Below are 18,210 nucleotides of genomic sequence, written 5' to 3'. Positions count from 1 at the left end.
TTTTGAAATCATCGACAGATCTCTGCGTGACCTCATGAATTCACCTGAGCCATTCGGGAATAAGATCTTTATCTGCTGCGGGGATTTCCGTCAGATCGCACCAGTTGTTGCAAAGGCTCGTACTCCGGCCGACATTGCCTGTGTATCACTGCGTGCGTCATCTCTTTGGTCAAGTTTCCAAATCTTTTCTCTGTCCACCCCTCACCGGACTTCTGGGTCCACTGCCTACTCTGACTTCCTCCTTCAAGTAGGCAATGGAACAATTTCATCTGTTCCATTTGGGGAAGGCCGTGACTCTGTTGGCCTGATCCCACTGTCCGGTCTGAAATACGTGACATCCCTTCCCGACTTGATCGATTTTGTGTTTCCTGCTTGTGACCTACACCACACTGACAGAATTGCTGGCAGGTCCATTCTTTCAACCATGAACGCCAATGTCCAGCAGATCAACAACACCGTTCTCAACCTGATGGACGGCGTCGTTCATGAGTTGAGGAGTGCGGATTCCGTCGACAAGGAGAACGACGATGGTATGGATGTAGACGTTCACTTGTTGAACCAAGCTACTGGCAAGGGTGTACCAGACCATGTCCTGCGACTCAAGATTGGCTCCGTGTGTCTCGTCATGAGGAACTTGAACATTGACAGCGGACTCGTAAACGGCACTAAAGTGATCGTGACGGCAATAAGACCTCGTCTGATCACAGTGCAACTCCCTGGACAACATGATCCGATTTGTATTCCCCGGATTCAATTTGTTTTCCCGTTCGTCGAGGGGTCACCGCTTCGTGTCCGCCGTCTTCAGTTTCCTCTCATGCTGGCATATTCCATGACTGGCCACAAAAGCCAGGGCCAGACGATTGATCGCGTCGGAGTCGATCTTCGCAGTGACTGTTTCACTCATGGTCAGTTGTACGTCCTGCTCAGTAGAGTCAGGCATCCAGACCATATAGTCGTCCTTGTCCGTCCCGACCGTGTCCAAGGTGGAATCGCATACGCGAAGAATATCGTGTATGACGATCTCCTCCTCTAACCCTGACTTGACTTTCCCTGACTTGACTTTAGCTGTAGGTTGTTGTATATATTTTCTTTTGGTTTTTACTTTAGAAATAAGTCGTTTTTCGTGTATTTTTAGTATTTTAGTTTGGCAGTACGATAGGGGGCCTGCCTTATCAAAAGTCCCCGTTGTTGTATATATTTTTTTCTTCTTTTTATTAGTTAGTTCAGTTTTTGTTTATATTTCTTTAGGTACCTAGTTAGTAACGTTTACTAACTTGTACATTTGTAAATAATTGTAAATATGGTTCCGACGTTTCCTGGCCTCCTCGTGGCGGAACTGGATATGCCATAAAGTTTATGGCTAACCGACAGGGAAACAAACATTACTTGATCTATTTTCATAAATATATATACATGAATATCTACTATAATCTTTTTTGTTAATATAACACTTTACTATTATCTTTGCTATTATCAACTTATTCACTTATCAATCTACTTATCTTATACAAAATTTTACTAACTTGTACATTTGTAAATAATTGTAAATATGGTTCCGACGTTTCCTGGCCTCCTCGTGGCGGAACTGGATATGCCATAAAGTTTATGGCTAACCGACAGGGAAACAAACATTACTTGATCTATTTTCATAAATATATACATGAATATCTACTATAATCTATTTTATTAATATAACACTTTACTATTATCAACTTATTCACTTATCAATCTACTTATCTTATACAAAATTTTACTGACTTGTACATGTGTTAATAATTGTAAATATGGTTCCGACGTTTCCTGGCCTCCTCGTGGCGGAACTGGATATGCCTTGCAGTTTATGGCTAACCGACAGGGAAACAAACATTACTTGATCTATTTTCATTAATAAATTTATAAATATTTACTAACATCTCTTTACTTGAAATACTATAACTGTTAATATAAATAATTGTAAATTAATATGGTTCCTACGTTTCCTGGCCTCCCCGTGGCGGAACTGGATATGCCTTACAGTTTGTGGCTAACTGACAGGGAAACAAAAATAACTTAATCTATTTTCATAAACATATACATGAATATTTACGATGAACTATTTACTTAATATAATACTTTACTATTCTCTACTTATCAATCTACTCGAATATTTTGTGAAATGGTTATTACTTCAATACCGATTTTCGCTATTACAACCCCACAAAGAATTTAGAGATGCGGAGAGTGCTTTCTAGACCACTTCTAGGTGTGCTACGGCTTGAAATTTCTCCGGCTTCTTGGTGATGGCCTCTCACCCCTTCCTCAATTTCTGAATGACGACTAACAGCTAGGGGGTCTGGGGGCGGAGCCTCCAGCGAGCCAAAGGCGAGTATCATATATATCCTTGGTTTTGGATAACTTCAAGATGGTTAACACTTTCAACACTGCACTAGGCTCAACATTTTGCCACACAAAGCTCTGCTTTACACTTAGCACTTTATTTCTCAGAAGATCTTCAGCCGTTGTGGTTACTGGAGGGATGGCATTACGTATCTGGGGGATGACCTCCATGAGAAACCTGCTGTAAACCTCTGCAGTAGGTTGACCTCTTTCCCTCGGAGCAGCATGAAGTTCATCTCTCACCACTTGCCATGCATTTTGAATGGCTTGCTTATACAAGTTTCTCGCTGCTACGTAAGCCCTTCGATCAGTCTCGGTATGTGCTATTATGTACAGGGACATAACATAGTTCTTCTGTGCTTCAAGCTGGGGGGTATACCAGATGCCTGATTTACTCTTAGGAGCAGATAAGTGATTTGTCGACCTCCTGGGGAAACACCAGCTCATAATACCAATTAATACATTAAAAATTGTAGTACCAATTGTATTGGTATTTTTGCCATAGAGTTGGCTCTCCCAGTTAATAAGGGCTAACTGTTCTTTGAAAAGTTCCATTTTGTTATAGGTTATAGGTCTCACAATAACATTAGGGCGAGTTTTTTTTGCTTGTCAACTACACTGGAAAAGAGCATATCAGTAAGAATGACATGATGATCTGACAAAGGAAGCTTAACAACATTCGCCAAAAGCATACACTGTTTCACATTTGTTACAACATTAACCCTAGTTAATGTTAAGTAGTTAATGGCAAGCAGGTCCTCGAGTTGGTTCCCAGACCGTGCATCGACAACCGACTAATTGAAGCTTATTATGAAGAAGTGAACAATTAATGTCGTTCTTAAGCACATCTATGTTGAAGTCACCACACATTACAACTTCAAACTGGCTTCAAACTTAGTGAAATAACTCAGTGTAGCCTCAAGTTGTTGCAGGAAAATTTTCTTGTCACCAGCAGGAGATCTATATAGGAATAATACTATGATCTTAGATTCAATTCAATTCAATTCAAACTTCTTTATTCATTATTTTGTACAATATATAGCCTACATCGAATAGTGTCAGGTTGTACAACTCAAACTAGCCTAAGTGACAATCTCATCCACTCTATGCAGGAGACTGAAAAAGTATTAATGTATTCATTATGACTGAGATGGGTGGAAAAAATTGTCAAAAGAATACAATAAAGTTGATTAGCTTCACATCACATATTTCAAAGTGAAGTTCCAATACAGAAGTAGCATGTATCCAAAACTTCAAAGTCCGTAGCATTGGAGATATAAATTGCCACACCACCGTGGATAATGCTTGAGCGACAAAAGATGCTCCCCAGGCTATAACCTTTAAGGTCATAAATATCGTAGTTGCTGCTATTAAGCCAATGTTCACTAAAGCACAATACTGAAAAATGTTGCACCTTGAACAGCATGTCCAATTCGTCTTGGTTAAACTTTGAATATTACTATAAAATATTGATAAGTTGTTTAAATTAGCCTGCTGACCCTCTAGACTAGGGCTCGACTGTAATGCTAAAGCTGAAGCTAGGCCTACCCCTTCGGACTGGGAAACCCTAAAAAAACCGACTGGTCCTTGCCTTCAGTACTAACATTATGAAAACTTTCACTATGTTCAGCTTTACCAGCTGGAGTCTTGTATCTCTTGCTCACAAATTTTGAAACAAAAACATCGCTTGGCCAAAAATTTGGAGTAAAGATATCGTTAATTAGTTTGTAGGGCACTCCCACTTTGTGACAAGTACTTATCAGAATATCTAGAGTTAAGTTTTTCTACGGTGAACTCCTCTTCTTGGTAACTTAGTCCGTTAAGTCACTTGGTCAAGTTTGAAGGACTCAGCCTAGAAACAAAAAGAGCTACACTTCTCTCCACAGATTTGAGGTTATGAATTTTATCAGAAGTTTGCAGGCTCCCTGTAATAAACTTATTACAACCACGTACGGATCTGTTGTGTTGAATGTTGCTATGCTTGTCAACAGACTTTTGACCCAATCTTGATTTATTTTTTTGGTTTAAGCTCTGATTCATTGGGCTTAGGCTTAAACCCACCAGACTGAAGCCTAGGCCTATTTATGTTGCTACTCTCCTGAGCAGCCGTTTTTTGGATGGGTTTTTCATTGTGATTTTGTAACTTGGGACATAATTTTTAGAGTCAGTAATACCCACGTTATCGTTTACAACATTGATGATAACCGATTGAGTAGATTTTTTAACATCTTGAGGTTGGGATGGCTGATTTAGGTTATGTTGTGAAAGTTTAGATGGAAGTTTAACATGGTTCTTTAAAACTAAGTCCAATTTACTTGTAATTGTCAAATTAGTAGTCACTAAACCATTCACTACATTGAAGAGTTTTCTTAGCAGAGTCTTGTCCTTGTCAGCAGTTGAATCTTTGTTCCTCGTTTCACTCATGTCAAGGCGGCACTCTTCACAGTACCAGAAAACACTACTTGAGAGTTTATTTATCACATCAAACTCTTTAACGAGTAAGTTGGCACATTTAAAATGAAATTTTAATCCACAAATTCCACCGCATCGCAGTGATCTGTCATTACTTTTAATTAATATTTGGCAGCTGCCACAATCCAAGTCTTCACTCCCCGCCATCTTGCAGACGGAATGTATAACAGGCCAAGACCATTTTGAACCTTATTCTTAACACAAAAGTAAATCCTTGTTTAAATTACAATTTATGCATACTCTAAATTGATAAATTAAGAGTGTGTGTCAACAATCAATATAAGTAATTTTACTCTATCCCAGAGGCCAGAATCGTTAAAAGTATTATATTACCAATGGAGATGGGAACGCCACCTTGGTGCGTATTTGTACCTAGGCCTATATTTGATCAATGGATGAGAGTAGAAGTGAGATGCCTTTTGTAGCTTTAATAAATCTTAATAATAATAATAATACATTTCGTAATCTTGATGTTCTTGAAGAACAGGTATATTTGTCTGATTCTACTGATGTTGACTGGTATTATAGGTCTCTTTCCAATGGCACCAAGTAGAGAGTCCTTAAAATGTTGCAACTAGTGATTGTGCACAATCTATAATATTAAAACGTAACAGAGTTTTTTTATTTCACGATTCTGAATCAACCACTTAACGGATTTTCATGATTTTTGTGTTGAAAGAAAGATCATTTTGAGAACTAGGGAATGTCGAAGCCATAATTTTAGTTTAGGGTTTCAGTTTTTTAGAAATTAAGTTTTAATTTTCAAAAGGTCTAGCAGCCGAGGGACGATTTAAAGTCGTTTTAGTGGTAGTTTAATTAACAGCTGGTTTCTAACTGTCATTGAAATGTTTATGTTTCAAGTTGTTTGTATACAATAATATTGATCGTCAGAGTTTGCCCACACACTACTTCACTTTAAAATGTAGTTTCTTTCCTACCGTAAAAGATCTATGTTATCAGGATATGGTGTAATTTTGAACTAAACATTTTAAACGTATAATCAAGTTTTGTCATAAATGCAATCCCTCTAAGTATAAGTGCTTAATACTTTAAGATATAAGTGGTTTACGTGTTGATACATCTTTTTCTAGATGTTTGAATATAAGTATGACTGCATACAGTACACATTTTATTCGTAATGAAAATGTCTTAACCGGTATATTAGGTCTCCAGAAAACTGACCAGTAAGCTGCAGGGTGTCATTAGAAACCAAAATAGATTCATACCATATCATAACTATCCCAGTAGTACTGTATGATTCAAAAACTTGATAAAGGGGTGCATTCCAAAAGTAGACCAAAAGGTTCGGATCTCGGATGGGCTGGACAGGCTTTGCATGGCGGAGAGAAGATACTTCAACTTTTAAAAGTGTATTCCATGTAAATAGGACACCGTATCGCTTTTCATGTCTTCGGCCAACAGTCACTTCAATTGGGCCAAAATAGTCAACACCAGTGTAAAAGAAAGGATACTGTGCCTTGACTACTCGTGACATTGGCAGGGGTGCCATTTGAGGTGGACTTGGTTTGGCGTTGTCAATCCTACAACGCATACAGCTTCTTTGCACTTTCTTCACTGTTGTGCGAAGATTAAGTATCCAAAACCATTCTCTTGTCATGTTCATTACGGTTTCTATTCCTTGGTGGAAGCATTTTTCATGGAAGTTCTTCACAATAAGTCTTGCTACATGACATTTTCCATCTAAAATAATTGGGTATCTTCGGTCAGTGCTGACCTCAGGAGAATTTCGTATTCTTGTAGACATCCTGATGAGGTCTTTCTCGTCAACGAAAGGATCCAATGTGAATATTTTACTTGACTTCGGTAGTGACTTGTTATTTCTTAATAAGGTCTTTTCTTCTCTAAAACTTTTGTCTTGGGAATTCAACACTAAGATGTGTTCAGCCTGAAGAATTTCATCTGGTTGAAGTTCCAGTATCAATCTGGGGTTATAGTTCTTCTTCAGTCTGTCTTTGTCATTTCTATTAATCCTGGATTGCAATATACCAATGTATCTCATAACCCATGCAGTTACTAGTGTTACCTTATTCCAGGAAGAAAATGTTGCCATCTTCCCTTCAATGTGTTTTAGTCTTTTAAGAGCTTTATCGTAACTCGAGGGATATTTAAAATCATCTGATTTCCACAACAGGCCAGATTCATAATGTTCTCCGATTTTCCTCAGTTTTTTCCAAGATTGACATTGCATCGTCTTCTACCGATTTGATTGATTTGTTTACTACTGGAGATGCACCTTAGTTGTCAATTTCAAAGGAACCTTTCACCAAATCATGTAATCTGTCGTGATCAAAGGACAATAAGGTGAAATCGTCAACGAAAATTCCGGACACTTGCCATGCATTGACCACCCTAGGTAGCTCCATGACAGTACGGGAGCATTTGGCGGGCCTTCGATAACTTTACATAACAAGTCACAGTTATCTTGATCTATCAAAATGGTAGGTTTGGCATGAGATGTTGGTAAAGGTTGATCCATTGACTTTATATGAGGCCATCTCTCACGAAGCTTTACTGAATCAGTCGACTGTTGGGGTAAATCTAGAGGTGATTGAGTTCTTACGTTATTTAATGTGAAAACTTCTCCTTCGTAGAGCCCTTTTATTTTAAGTTTAACTCGTCTGGACGTTGGGTCAAAATGTTAAGTTGCATTTGACCAACAAGTGGTAAGGGGTTCAATGCAACCACTGATGCCTAATTTATCGGCTGTAGTAGAATCTAGCAGAGATATGGTTGAACCGTCATCTAAAAGTGCATATGTGTCGATCTGACAGCTTGGACCATATAACGTTACTGGACATGTCCTTAGTAAAACACGGTTATTTACCGAGTGATTGCTTATAATTTCTTCTTTCGATATACTTTCCTGCCTGAAAGTGTTCTGTACTCTGTCCAACCTGATCTCTTGGGCATTTCTAGAGGCACTGTCAGTATGCAGAATGCGATGGTGGGATAGTTTACACCCATTGATTCCACAAGGTTTCTTTAACTTACAAAATTTGATGTGGTGACGACGGAAGCAAAAGAAACACAGTTTTTTCTCAATTATCATCATCTTCCACCGCTGCGCGACCTCTGCTTTTCTGAAAAGCTTACAATTATCGGTTTCATGACTCTCCGAGCAAAACATGCAAACGTTTTCATTGGGTGAATTAGTCAAAACTGGTTAGGGGTCACTTCTCTTCCGCGCTGTCTCCTCAGGTGGACGGAAATAAATACTCATAATGGAACATTGATTTTCAAGCCAGTTACAGAATACTTTCAGGTCAGTAGGTTTTTCTAAATGCATGATATTTACATGTTCAGCCCACCTGTACTTCAGAGTATAGGGAAGCTTGCTTAAAAGTTCATTCAACAAAAGAGGATTTATTAAGTACATATTCAAATCCAACGACTCCGCGGTAGAGGTCAGGTTTAAAAGAGTTGTTGAAAAATCAATAAAGCTGACAGCGTCATCCTCCTTGACTGGTTGGAGCATGCGCGCCTTCTTCAACATCGACTCGACTATAAACTCTGGACGTCCAAAACGCATTTGTAAAGTTTTCATTGCTGTACTCAAATTTTTACCTGATATAAATAGAGGTTTTACCATTTTAAAGGCATCTCCCTCCAGACAATTTCTTATTCTGTCAAGGTTTTCATCGTCATTAAAAAGGTGTTTAGTCTTATTGTAACAGGAATAGAACATGGGCCATTCGTCTGGTTTCCCGCTGAAGGATGGAAGACGCTGTCGGCAAGAGACAGGTTGGTTGGGGTTAGATGAATTGATAGCTTTTGTAAAGGAGTCAGCTAGTTTACCAATAGCTGTGGACACGATGGCTGACAATGTCAAAGGAACTGACGGTTCCTCATTTAGCTACCTCTCGACTTTGACATTAGAGTCCTCCTCAACTGTAGCAACATTGAAGCTTACCTTGTCAGGGTCTTCATTTTCTTCCAAATGACGACTGCCCAAGACTGAGGCGGACTGATTACTTCCCAAAACCGAAGCAGACTCAAGTTCGGTCCTTACTCTCAGCAGACGCTTCTGTCGTTCTAATTCTCTTGCTTCAGCTTGACGTAGTAGTTCCATTTACCTCTCCTCTCTTTACCTTTGTTGTTCCTGCATTTGACGCTTTATCTCTTGTCTCTGTCGCTCCATCTCCTTTTCTTCAAATTCTTTCAGCCGTTGCAACTCCCTTTCTTCGTGTATTTTCTCTAGTCTGTTCATTTCTTCAATTTCTTCCAGTTGTAATTGAAGTAACCGGAGCTTGCTGGAAGTTGAAGATGTGGTTTTTGACTTAGAAAGGGGTTTTAGAGGTTGACTATCTCCTTCTATTGATTCATCATTCTTGTCATTTGCATTTTCTGGGGAATATCTATTTGGAGGGTGTTCCTCTCTAACTGACTTTCGGATTGACATATTTTTTGACATGATTTATAAGTCTGGTTTTGGCACCAATGTTAAAATTTCAAAGACAAGACTTAAAGACAAAAATTAATAGACTTGACAAAAAAGATGTGTATTTAAATTGGATAATGTTTTCAAAATCATCATAATAATTAATAAAACATATGTTAGTTCAATTAAATAAGAAAGAAGGCAGGCGTGAATTATCACACGAGGCACTATCATGTGCTCTGAAATCTATATGGACTTTCCCCGTATTTGAAGACTTGATAGAAGCTCAGCTCATTTGATTTCTGAGTAAGTTTGAGGGTGGCCATGAACTGGGAAACCTGGGAAATGTGCGTAAATTTTAAATTTTTGCTGGGAAAACCTGATTAATTGTGAACATTTGCTGAGGACACTTCAAAATTGTGAATATCATCTGCCATATCGGACAAATCTTCTTTGTGTACAGTAAAATCCCCGAGATTATCTTCCGCAGTCATAGTGAAATTATGGGTATCTTCTACAGTCACTGTAAAATTGTAAACATTTTCTAAGGTTAAGGCATAAATCATGAACATCTTCCACGGTCATGGCGACATCATCGTTTCCTGTGATCCAGACGAAATCATCAATTTTCAACTGCTCATCTTTGAAAATGCATTTTGCCCGTGTTTTAGCAGTCACAATAATACACACTTGGCTCGACTCAACGTGAGCTTGGCCTGATAGTCATTTTCAGTACTTACTGATCCCTTGGTCCAACTGTTGGTCCAACCCGACCCAAAATAATTGGGGACCTGCAGACCCTTAGTAAAAACGTACACTTGGCGACCAGGAATCATGACCTTTAAAACTAGGTTTTGCTACTGGGAAAACTGGTATCATGAGTGAAATTTTTAGGAGTTTTGTGGCCATCTTTTATTACTTTTCTGTGTAAAGTAGGCCTACCTTTAATCTGTGTAAATTCAGGATGTCCAACAGACCCTGGAAACCAGGAAAACCAAGGATTGTACGTAAGTTTTGACAGGGGCCGGAAAATTAAAAAATTGTCATATTAGCCAAAAATTTGCTTGAAATCACTTTTTTTTTGTTTTGCGTGGTGAAAATTACGATTGCAGCAAACTATCTCAAATCAGGGAGGTTGTCGCAAGTATCACATAAAATGATCATGGCCATTGCCACGATCACGAGAAACCATCATGAGTTTCGCCGCTATTGCAAGATGATCACAGATGTGGCAGCGAAAAATGTCATGGGTGTTGAGATAATCGCAGGAGATGATTGCAGGTGTGGCTGCAATCACGTGAAATCATCACAAGTGTTATTGTGATCGAGGTATATAATCACACTTATTGCCGCGATCGTAAGAAATAATGAAAGGTGTTGACAGGATTGCCAGAAAGATAAATGGATGTTCTTGGGATCACTATAAATCATGTGTGTTGCTGTGAGTGTGAGAAATTATCACAGATTTTGCCGTAATTGTGTAAAGGCTTATAACTTATAAATGTGTGAGGCTTAAATTCTGGCGTTGCCACAATCGTAGTAAATGAACCTGGCCATTGCCGCGGCAACGGGAAATCTCTAAAAATGTTGCCATGATTGCAAGATGATCTCATATGTGGCGGCAATCGCAAAAAATAGTCATGATCGCGGTATATCATCACATTTATTGCTGCAATCTTGAGAAGTAATCTAAGATATGAGATGTAATGTGACATGATTGCTCGAAAGATAAATGGATCTTACTGGAGTCAAAAGATGTTTTCCTGAGTGTTGGTGGGATCGGGTGAAATTATCACATATTTTCGCATGATCGTAACTTGCAAGTAATAATCTATGGAATTGCTGCGATCATGGAAAATCATCACAAATTATATGGCCATCTTAAGTGATCACGGATCGTGAGAAATCTGTAAAAAAAATTATTTATTTTAGCGATGGAGCAGGCAGTCAATATAAGAATAAAAAAAACTTGTTGAATGTTTGCCATCATTCAAAAGACTTTGGTCTCTCAGCAGAATGGCATTTTTTTGCCACGTCCCATGGCAAGAATGCCTGTGACGGTATTGGAGGGTGTTGTACGAAAAGGGCTGTTTCTAAGGCAAGTTTGCGAAGACCATATACAGACCAGCTAACTTCGGCAGAAGAAATGTTTAGAGAAGAACATAAACTTGGAGGTGTTGCAATATATTCCAAGGAATCCCTTGCTGATACACTATCAGCTATTAACATATCAAACACATGCCAGGAGTTAATTTTCGAAGCAGCAATGATTCGCATGCAGACAACAAAGAAAAAGGATATCTACATTCTGGGAATCTATAGACCACCAGTCAAAAATGCAAGAATTGCCCTTGACCTCCTATCAGACACGCTAGAACTACAAGAAGTACACAAGAAAAACCTCATACTCATCGGTGACATAAATATCGACAGGCTCACCCAAGATTCCAAAAACACCATGCTGGAAGAAGAGTTAACCACACAAAACATCTGGAGATATCCTCTAGAGGCCACCAGAATAACCCATGACACAGCCACTTCAATAGACTGTATATGCTCAAACATACCATATGCGTATATTACTGGACAAGTTGTGCATACTGGTCTATCTGACCACACTGCGCAGCTGTGTCTGCTGAAAACACACCAAGAAGACACTTCCCAAAGATTTGTAATGAAAAGAAGCCTAAGCAACACAAACCTAAACAATCTGAAGGCTCACCTCCATTTACAAAACTGGGAACATGTTTACTCTTCACCCAATCTTGAAACCTCCTACAACAAATTTCATAATATTCTTCAAACAGCACTGGATTATACATGCCCATTAAAGAAAACTAAAATTAGTACAAACAAAAAACATATGAAGTACTACAATCCTGAAGCAAAATACCTTAAAGAGAACTTTTTGAAAGCTCTGCAAAAGTTTGAGTTAACGAACAGAAATGAAGACAAATTAGAAATGATTAGTAGAAAAAGGATATACGACATGAAACTAAGAAATCTAAAAATGTCCTCAACAGCTAGCTTCATAGAACAAGCTGACAACAAACCAAAAGCACTATGGCAAGTTATAAACAAGGAAAGGAAAGGAAAGGAAAATGTGAAGAGAAAACCTTTACAGAATTAGAAATAAATGGCAAACTCACAAACGACACAAAAGAAATGGCCGAACACTTCAACACATTCTTCTCAAATATAGCAGAAAATACCCTTGACCAAAACAGAGCAATCGTTATAGACCCTGAAACAGTGCTGAATGGAGAGGAACCAGTATGCCCAATACACCTTACCCTAACTTCAACATCCTATAAAGAAGTTAAAACGATAATAAACTCCCTAAAAGCAAAAACATCAAGTGGAATAGATGAGTTTTCCTCTAAGATGATAAAGCACTGCTCTCAAGAACTCATCTCTCCTCTGGTTTATCTTATAAATAAATCATTTAAAGAAGGCAAATTCCCATCCGCCATAAAAGTCAGTAAAATATACCCCAAACATAAAAAAGGACCAACTGTAAATGCTCAAAACTACAGGCCCATCTCTCTCATCTCCAGTTTCTCTAAAATCATAGAAAAAATTGCTCTGGCTAGATTAATGGCACATCTTAATCATAACAAACTCTTAACTGACAACCAACATGGCTTTCGGAAGAACAAATCTACATCCTCAGCTATAACAGTACTAATTGAGTACGTCCTAGACCAGATAGAAAACGAACAATACATTTCCGCCATCTTCCTTGATTACAGTAAGGATTTTGACTGCCTGGGCCACGACCTGATATGCAAGAAACTTGAAAGACTCGGTATAAGAAACTCTGCGCTAGAATGGTTCAAAAGCTACCTAGGGACGTTCACAAGTCGTGGAACTGAAAAACTCATCAAATGAAGTCACAGAAAGTTTGAAATCTTCAAAAAGCAAGCTGACGAGAGGAGTTCCACAAGGCTCTGTATTAGGCCCGATTCTATTCATCTTATTGATTAATGACTTCCGCAAACAAATTGAGAGTGAAAATGCTGTTGCAATAATGTATGCAGATGACACAGCCATTTTGATCAAGGACAACACAGCCCAAAGCCTTTACCTTAATTCAAAATCGATCTTAAATAAAGCTATCCTCTACTCAAAGAACAATGACTTAGCAATGAACCCCACAAAAACTACAACTCTGAATTTCAGTAAAAAAAAGACATAGTCCCTCAATTAGAGGATGTAACAATAGAAAACCACACACAATTTCTCGGTGTTATCCTTGATAACAAACTAACATGGAAAGAGCACATCAACCACCTAAGCAAAAAAATCAGTATTGGAATATATGTCGTCAGAAGAATAAACTACATAGGCGGACTCTCTGTGGCCAAAACAGCTTACTTCGCACTGGTAGAGTCGCATCTTAGATATGGCTTGATAGTGTGGGGAGGAGCTTCAACAAAAAATATGAATCGAATTCTTGTCCTTCAAAAGAAAGCCGTAAGAGCCCTCGCCAACCTTGTCCCACCACAGACTTGAAGATTAGCATTCGCAAACCTAGGAATCCTCACAGTGGTGTCTCTCTACATACTTGAAACCATAAAGTATGTGAATGAAATAAACCCCCCGAGAAACCAAGACCTGCACCACTACAACACCCGTCATGGCTCCAAATTTGCACTACCAGTTCACTGAACAACTCTTTGGGAGAAAAAACCTTCCTACACCGGCTGCAAGCTGAGGAACCATCTACCTGACTACCTGAGAGACCTGACTGGCAACAAGCTACACCAGGAGTTGAAGAAGTGGCTAATCGCAAGACCCTTCTACTCAATAAAGGAATTTTATGAAAATTATGGAAATTAACATGTGCAATTCACTATTGTATTGACACTATTGTAATTCTTAACGAATTAACAATAAAGAATATTGTATTGTATTTAAATTTTGTTCTGAAGAAATTAAAGGGATTTCCTACATATTAGTACCAAAAGAAGTAGAATCAAATGAAGCAAATCTGATTCAAAGATTTAAAATCTGTGAAAAGGTTCCAGAAACAAGGTCATATCACAAGTTTGTTCCACAGAATCCTAGCACTATACGGTGTTATATTCATTCAAGAAGTGACACCTACAGTGACCACAGAGTTTCTGTTTTGCCATATTTCAAAACAACATTTTTCAGAGAAGATGACATTGTAGTGTGTGTTTATGAGCATAACTGGTGGATTGGTGAAGTCAAAGATGTGAGTCTTGAAAACGCTGACTTGTTGATTCATTTCTTCTATCCCCATGGACCTCATACTTCATTTAAGATTTCTAAAGATGACAGAGTTTGGGTACCAGTGACAAAGATTTTGAGGAAGTTATTACCAATGGAATTTACAACTATGACAGGTCGAGGCTACAACATAAGCATCAAGTTATCTGAAGAAATATCGCGATTACACAACACAGTGCTGTATTTTGGACAGATGTAGCAAAGTTAGTTCCGCCAAAACTCTCCAGGAACTGTTATGCACACAAACCAAAAATATTTTGTAACTGTTACTTTAACATGTATTACACGAGTCAAGAAACATAAACAAAAATGTAAGTAGGCTAACACAGATCTAGTTTTCAACACACATTTTTTAAATATATTTTAGTCCTTATTGTTGGAATTTTTGAAACATTTCTACACGATTCTATTTATTTATTCATTTACATAAGTTAGTTAGGATACAATTTAGGCCTTTTAATATGCTGATAAAGGTATATAGGGCTTAAGTAATTATTTTTTTCTGTTCTACTCTTTTTAATGTGGCAATTCGGAAATCGCCATATCTGTAACATAGTATGATGATTGGCTTTTAAGAAAAAAAAAAAAATACTTATGCTCAAAACACAATGATGAATTTTTATATTTCACTTATTATCTATTAGAAGTATATTTTGATAAAATTTCAAATTTTTAAGTTTAGTCCTTTTTGAGATACAGCACTCCGAAAAACTGATATTTTTCTAAAACGACAATATTTTTTTAAGGCTCGTAAAACTTAAAGGATGGAAATGACAGATCTCAAATTTTTTCTAAGTGTAAGCACCTGTTACATCCTTGTGGGGAAAAATATTGAAGATGTGTTTTCATCCCTTCCATAGGAAATAAATTCATAGTTGGCAATTTGTTCTAATTGAAACCTAATTTTTCAGTCAAATTTTAGGTAGCCTAATTTGCTTACAAGATACAACAACTTTGGTCATAACATTAATTGTAGATGGTTTGATTTAGAATTAGATGATTTTTGTTTCAAGTTGATATCTTAATAAATAAAAAAGTTATTAGACTTATCGCTAACCCTTGAAAACGCGTGAAATGCGCAATCTTCTTACACAAAATGGCCGCTAGCAGACAAAGCATTGATGAAAAAATTTTGGAAAATATTTTCTTGTGCTCTCAGATATATATTGTACCGGTAACAGAAAATAAGCAAATAAAAATTAAATAAATTATGTCAGCAATAAAATATTTTTTTATTGGTTGATTTCATTCAGATTGACCCAACAACAAAGTCTTGGATAAATTGCCAGGTGAGCCCAAGGTGTACGAAAGCATTGATAGTTTGCTTGCAGATAATTTAAACGCCCATCTAGAATCCCCAACAGAGTTTTTAAACAATATAGAGGTCAGTGGATTGCCAAGACACAGATCTTAAACAAGGGGGCAGTGGTTTTATTGATGAGGAATATCTATACACCAGAGGGCCTCATTAATGGAACAAAAGTGAACAAAACGGTTAACAGTTTAATAGAATGAAAAGTCCTAACTGGAACAAGTGAGAGGAACATATTTTGTTTCCGATGATAAAAATGTGTCCGTCTGAAACAAACTTACCATTTAAAATGGGAAGATGCCAATTTCCATAAGCTTTGTCATTTGCAATGACAATCAATAAAGCACAAGAGCAATCACTTAAAAGAGTACCCTAGCAATGTTCTTACCCAGACCCAGTCCAGTTTTCAGTCATGGGCAACTATATGTTGCTTTAAGTAGGGCTACACATTTTGATGGTGTATGCATATTCATCACGGAAAATTCTGACCAGGTGATTTCAGGAATAAAAACTTAGTACCGTAGCCTAAGTTATTCAAGGAAGTTCTTTTGTACCTACATAAAGTAGATTTTTTGTGATTATTTTTAAAAGGGGTTTCTTCAAGAAACATTTTTATGTTCTTCAAATATGCTATATATTGGTTTTATTAAAATGTTTTATTAAATGTGTTTTGAAATCTTAAAATAACTATAAAACTAGTGTACCTGTTGCTCGAATTCGAGCAATTGCGAAGCATTACTGGCGTTATTTTAAAACGAATAACGGTCATAATTTCCGATGACTTTATTAAAGTCGACTCAAAGATTATGGAAATACTCACGATGTACACAATAGTTAGATATAATCAAAATTGTTTGTAAATATCTTATCTTTTTTCAAAAGCTGATCTTGTTTTTTTAGAGTTTTCTACAAATGTTTCCCACTCATAGCGGCGTTAGATTCTCTATAATAACGATTATAAATGAAGAAAAAAAACATTATTTCTATTTCTTCTACTTGGTTGTGTTCTATGACTTTCTTGTGTTTCCATTGTTTGCAAATCGGCTCTTTCAATGATTGCTCAAGAAATGTAGCACAGTGTTGATTCAGTTTTATTTTAGTAGGCCTGTATCAAACTGTCCAGGATTTCTCGCTTTTTCCATTGTAATAATAATTACACCAACCCAAGTATCGTCTACAGATGCAATACGCCAAAGAATATCATCTACGTGCAACACGCCTACGTACATCAGAATGATGACACTCTTCAGAGGCTGACTGTTATGACAATAAAGATATTCTTATTCTTACAATCTCGAAGAAGTGGTAAAAAAAGGCAGAAACCAACCCATACAATAGACATAAGTTAACTCCATAAGAAATAATTTTAAGAGTTACTGTGATATTAGGATTTTCCACTGATTTGGTAATAAAACATTATATTGCAATTTAACATGACATGATGCAGAAGAAAATCAATTTTAAAATCTGAAAAAAACCATTGCAAATACTTCATTTTGACAAATTCAGTGAATCACAATTTAAATATTAACAGCTGTTTCATTAAAAAGTAGTGTAAACTTTTACTTATGGTCATAATGTAAACAAATCTGCTGAGGGGACTTTAAAGGCCTCTAGGGCAGAGCCCCAAGGGAATTTACCTCGTTTCTCTTTTGATGGCTCATCTACAGACCAAGACCTTTCTTTAGAGACCCCTACCAAGTTTATACGCCCAGCTGTTCTCTGAAATTAGCTGTGACAAAAACCTGTTTTTCCCTCATAAGAATAACATGGGATGGAAATTTAAAGGCCACTGAGGCAGAGCCCCAAGGGAATTTACCACGTTTCTCTTTTGATGGCTCATCTACAGACCAAGTCCTTTCTTTAGACACCTCTACCGAGTTTCTACGCCCAGCCGTTCTCTCAAATTAGCTGTCACAAAGAAAAACAGTTTCAAATTAATATATAGATGCTTGATAACTTATTAATTTACTAAATATAAGACATATACAGCTAGAAAATGGATGGTCTGCTTTCCTGCTAAGGCTTCATTCATTACTGTATTTAACGACTTAAGAGTCAATGTATAACACGATGAATTTGTTTTCTAAATTCATATGTTTTTTTGTGGCGCATTGAGCCGCACGGGTTCACTAGTCAACCTTTAATTTTCTGTAGATGGGGCACAGGACATCCTGAAATCGTACCTTGTAACCTACCCTGTAAAAGTATACTATCTTACATGTAGGCCTATTTAATTTACTTTTTAATTGGTTTAACTGGGCTGGTAATTGATAGTAGATACACTAACGATGGCAATTATATTACTAGTTAAAGGTTCTGTGGAAATGTAAAATTATTGTTACTTAGCAACACTACACTATAAACTACAAACAGTAAAAGTGCAATTTGTTCT

General features: G+C 37.3%; 1 protein-coding gene across 1 annotated transcript in view; it reads left to right on the top strand.

The window, feature by feature from the left end:
* The window catches only part of LOC128985535 (V-type proton ATPase subunit e 2-like), a 50,021-nt gene that overhangs the window by 18,441 nt on the left and 13,370 nt on the right, over positions 1-18,210 (top strand). The gene's annotated exons all lie outside the window — the stretch shown is intronic.

This window comes from Macrosteles quadrilineatus, unplaced genomic scaffold, assembly GCF_028750875.1.
Source record: "Macrosteles quadrilineatus isolate MER2022 unplaced genomic scaffold, UCM_ALF_1.0 Scaffold_2__2_contigs__length_208266976, whole genome shotgun sequence".
NCBI lineage: Eukaryota > Metazoa > Arthropoda > Insecta > Hemiptera > Cicadellidae > Macrosteles > Macrosteles quadrilineatus.
The sequence above is the reverse complement of the archived record's forward strand: the minus strand, read 5'-3'. Positions and strand labels throughout refer to the sequence as shown.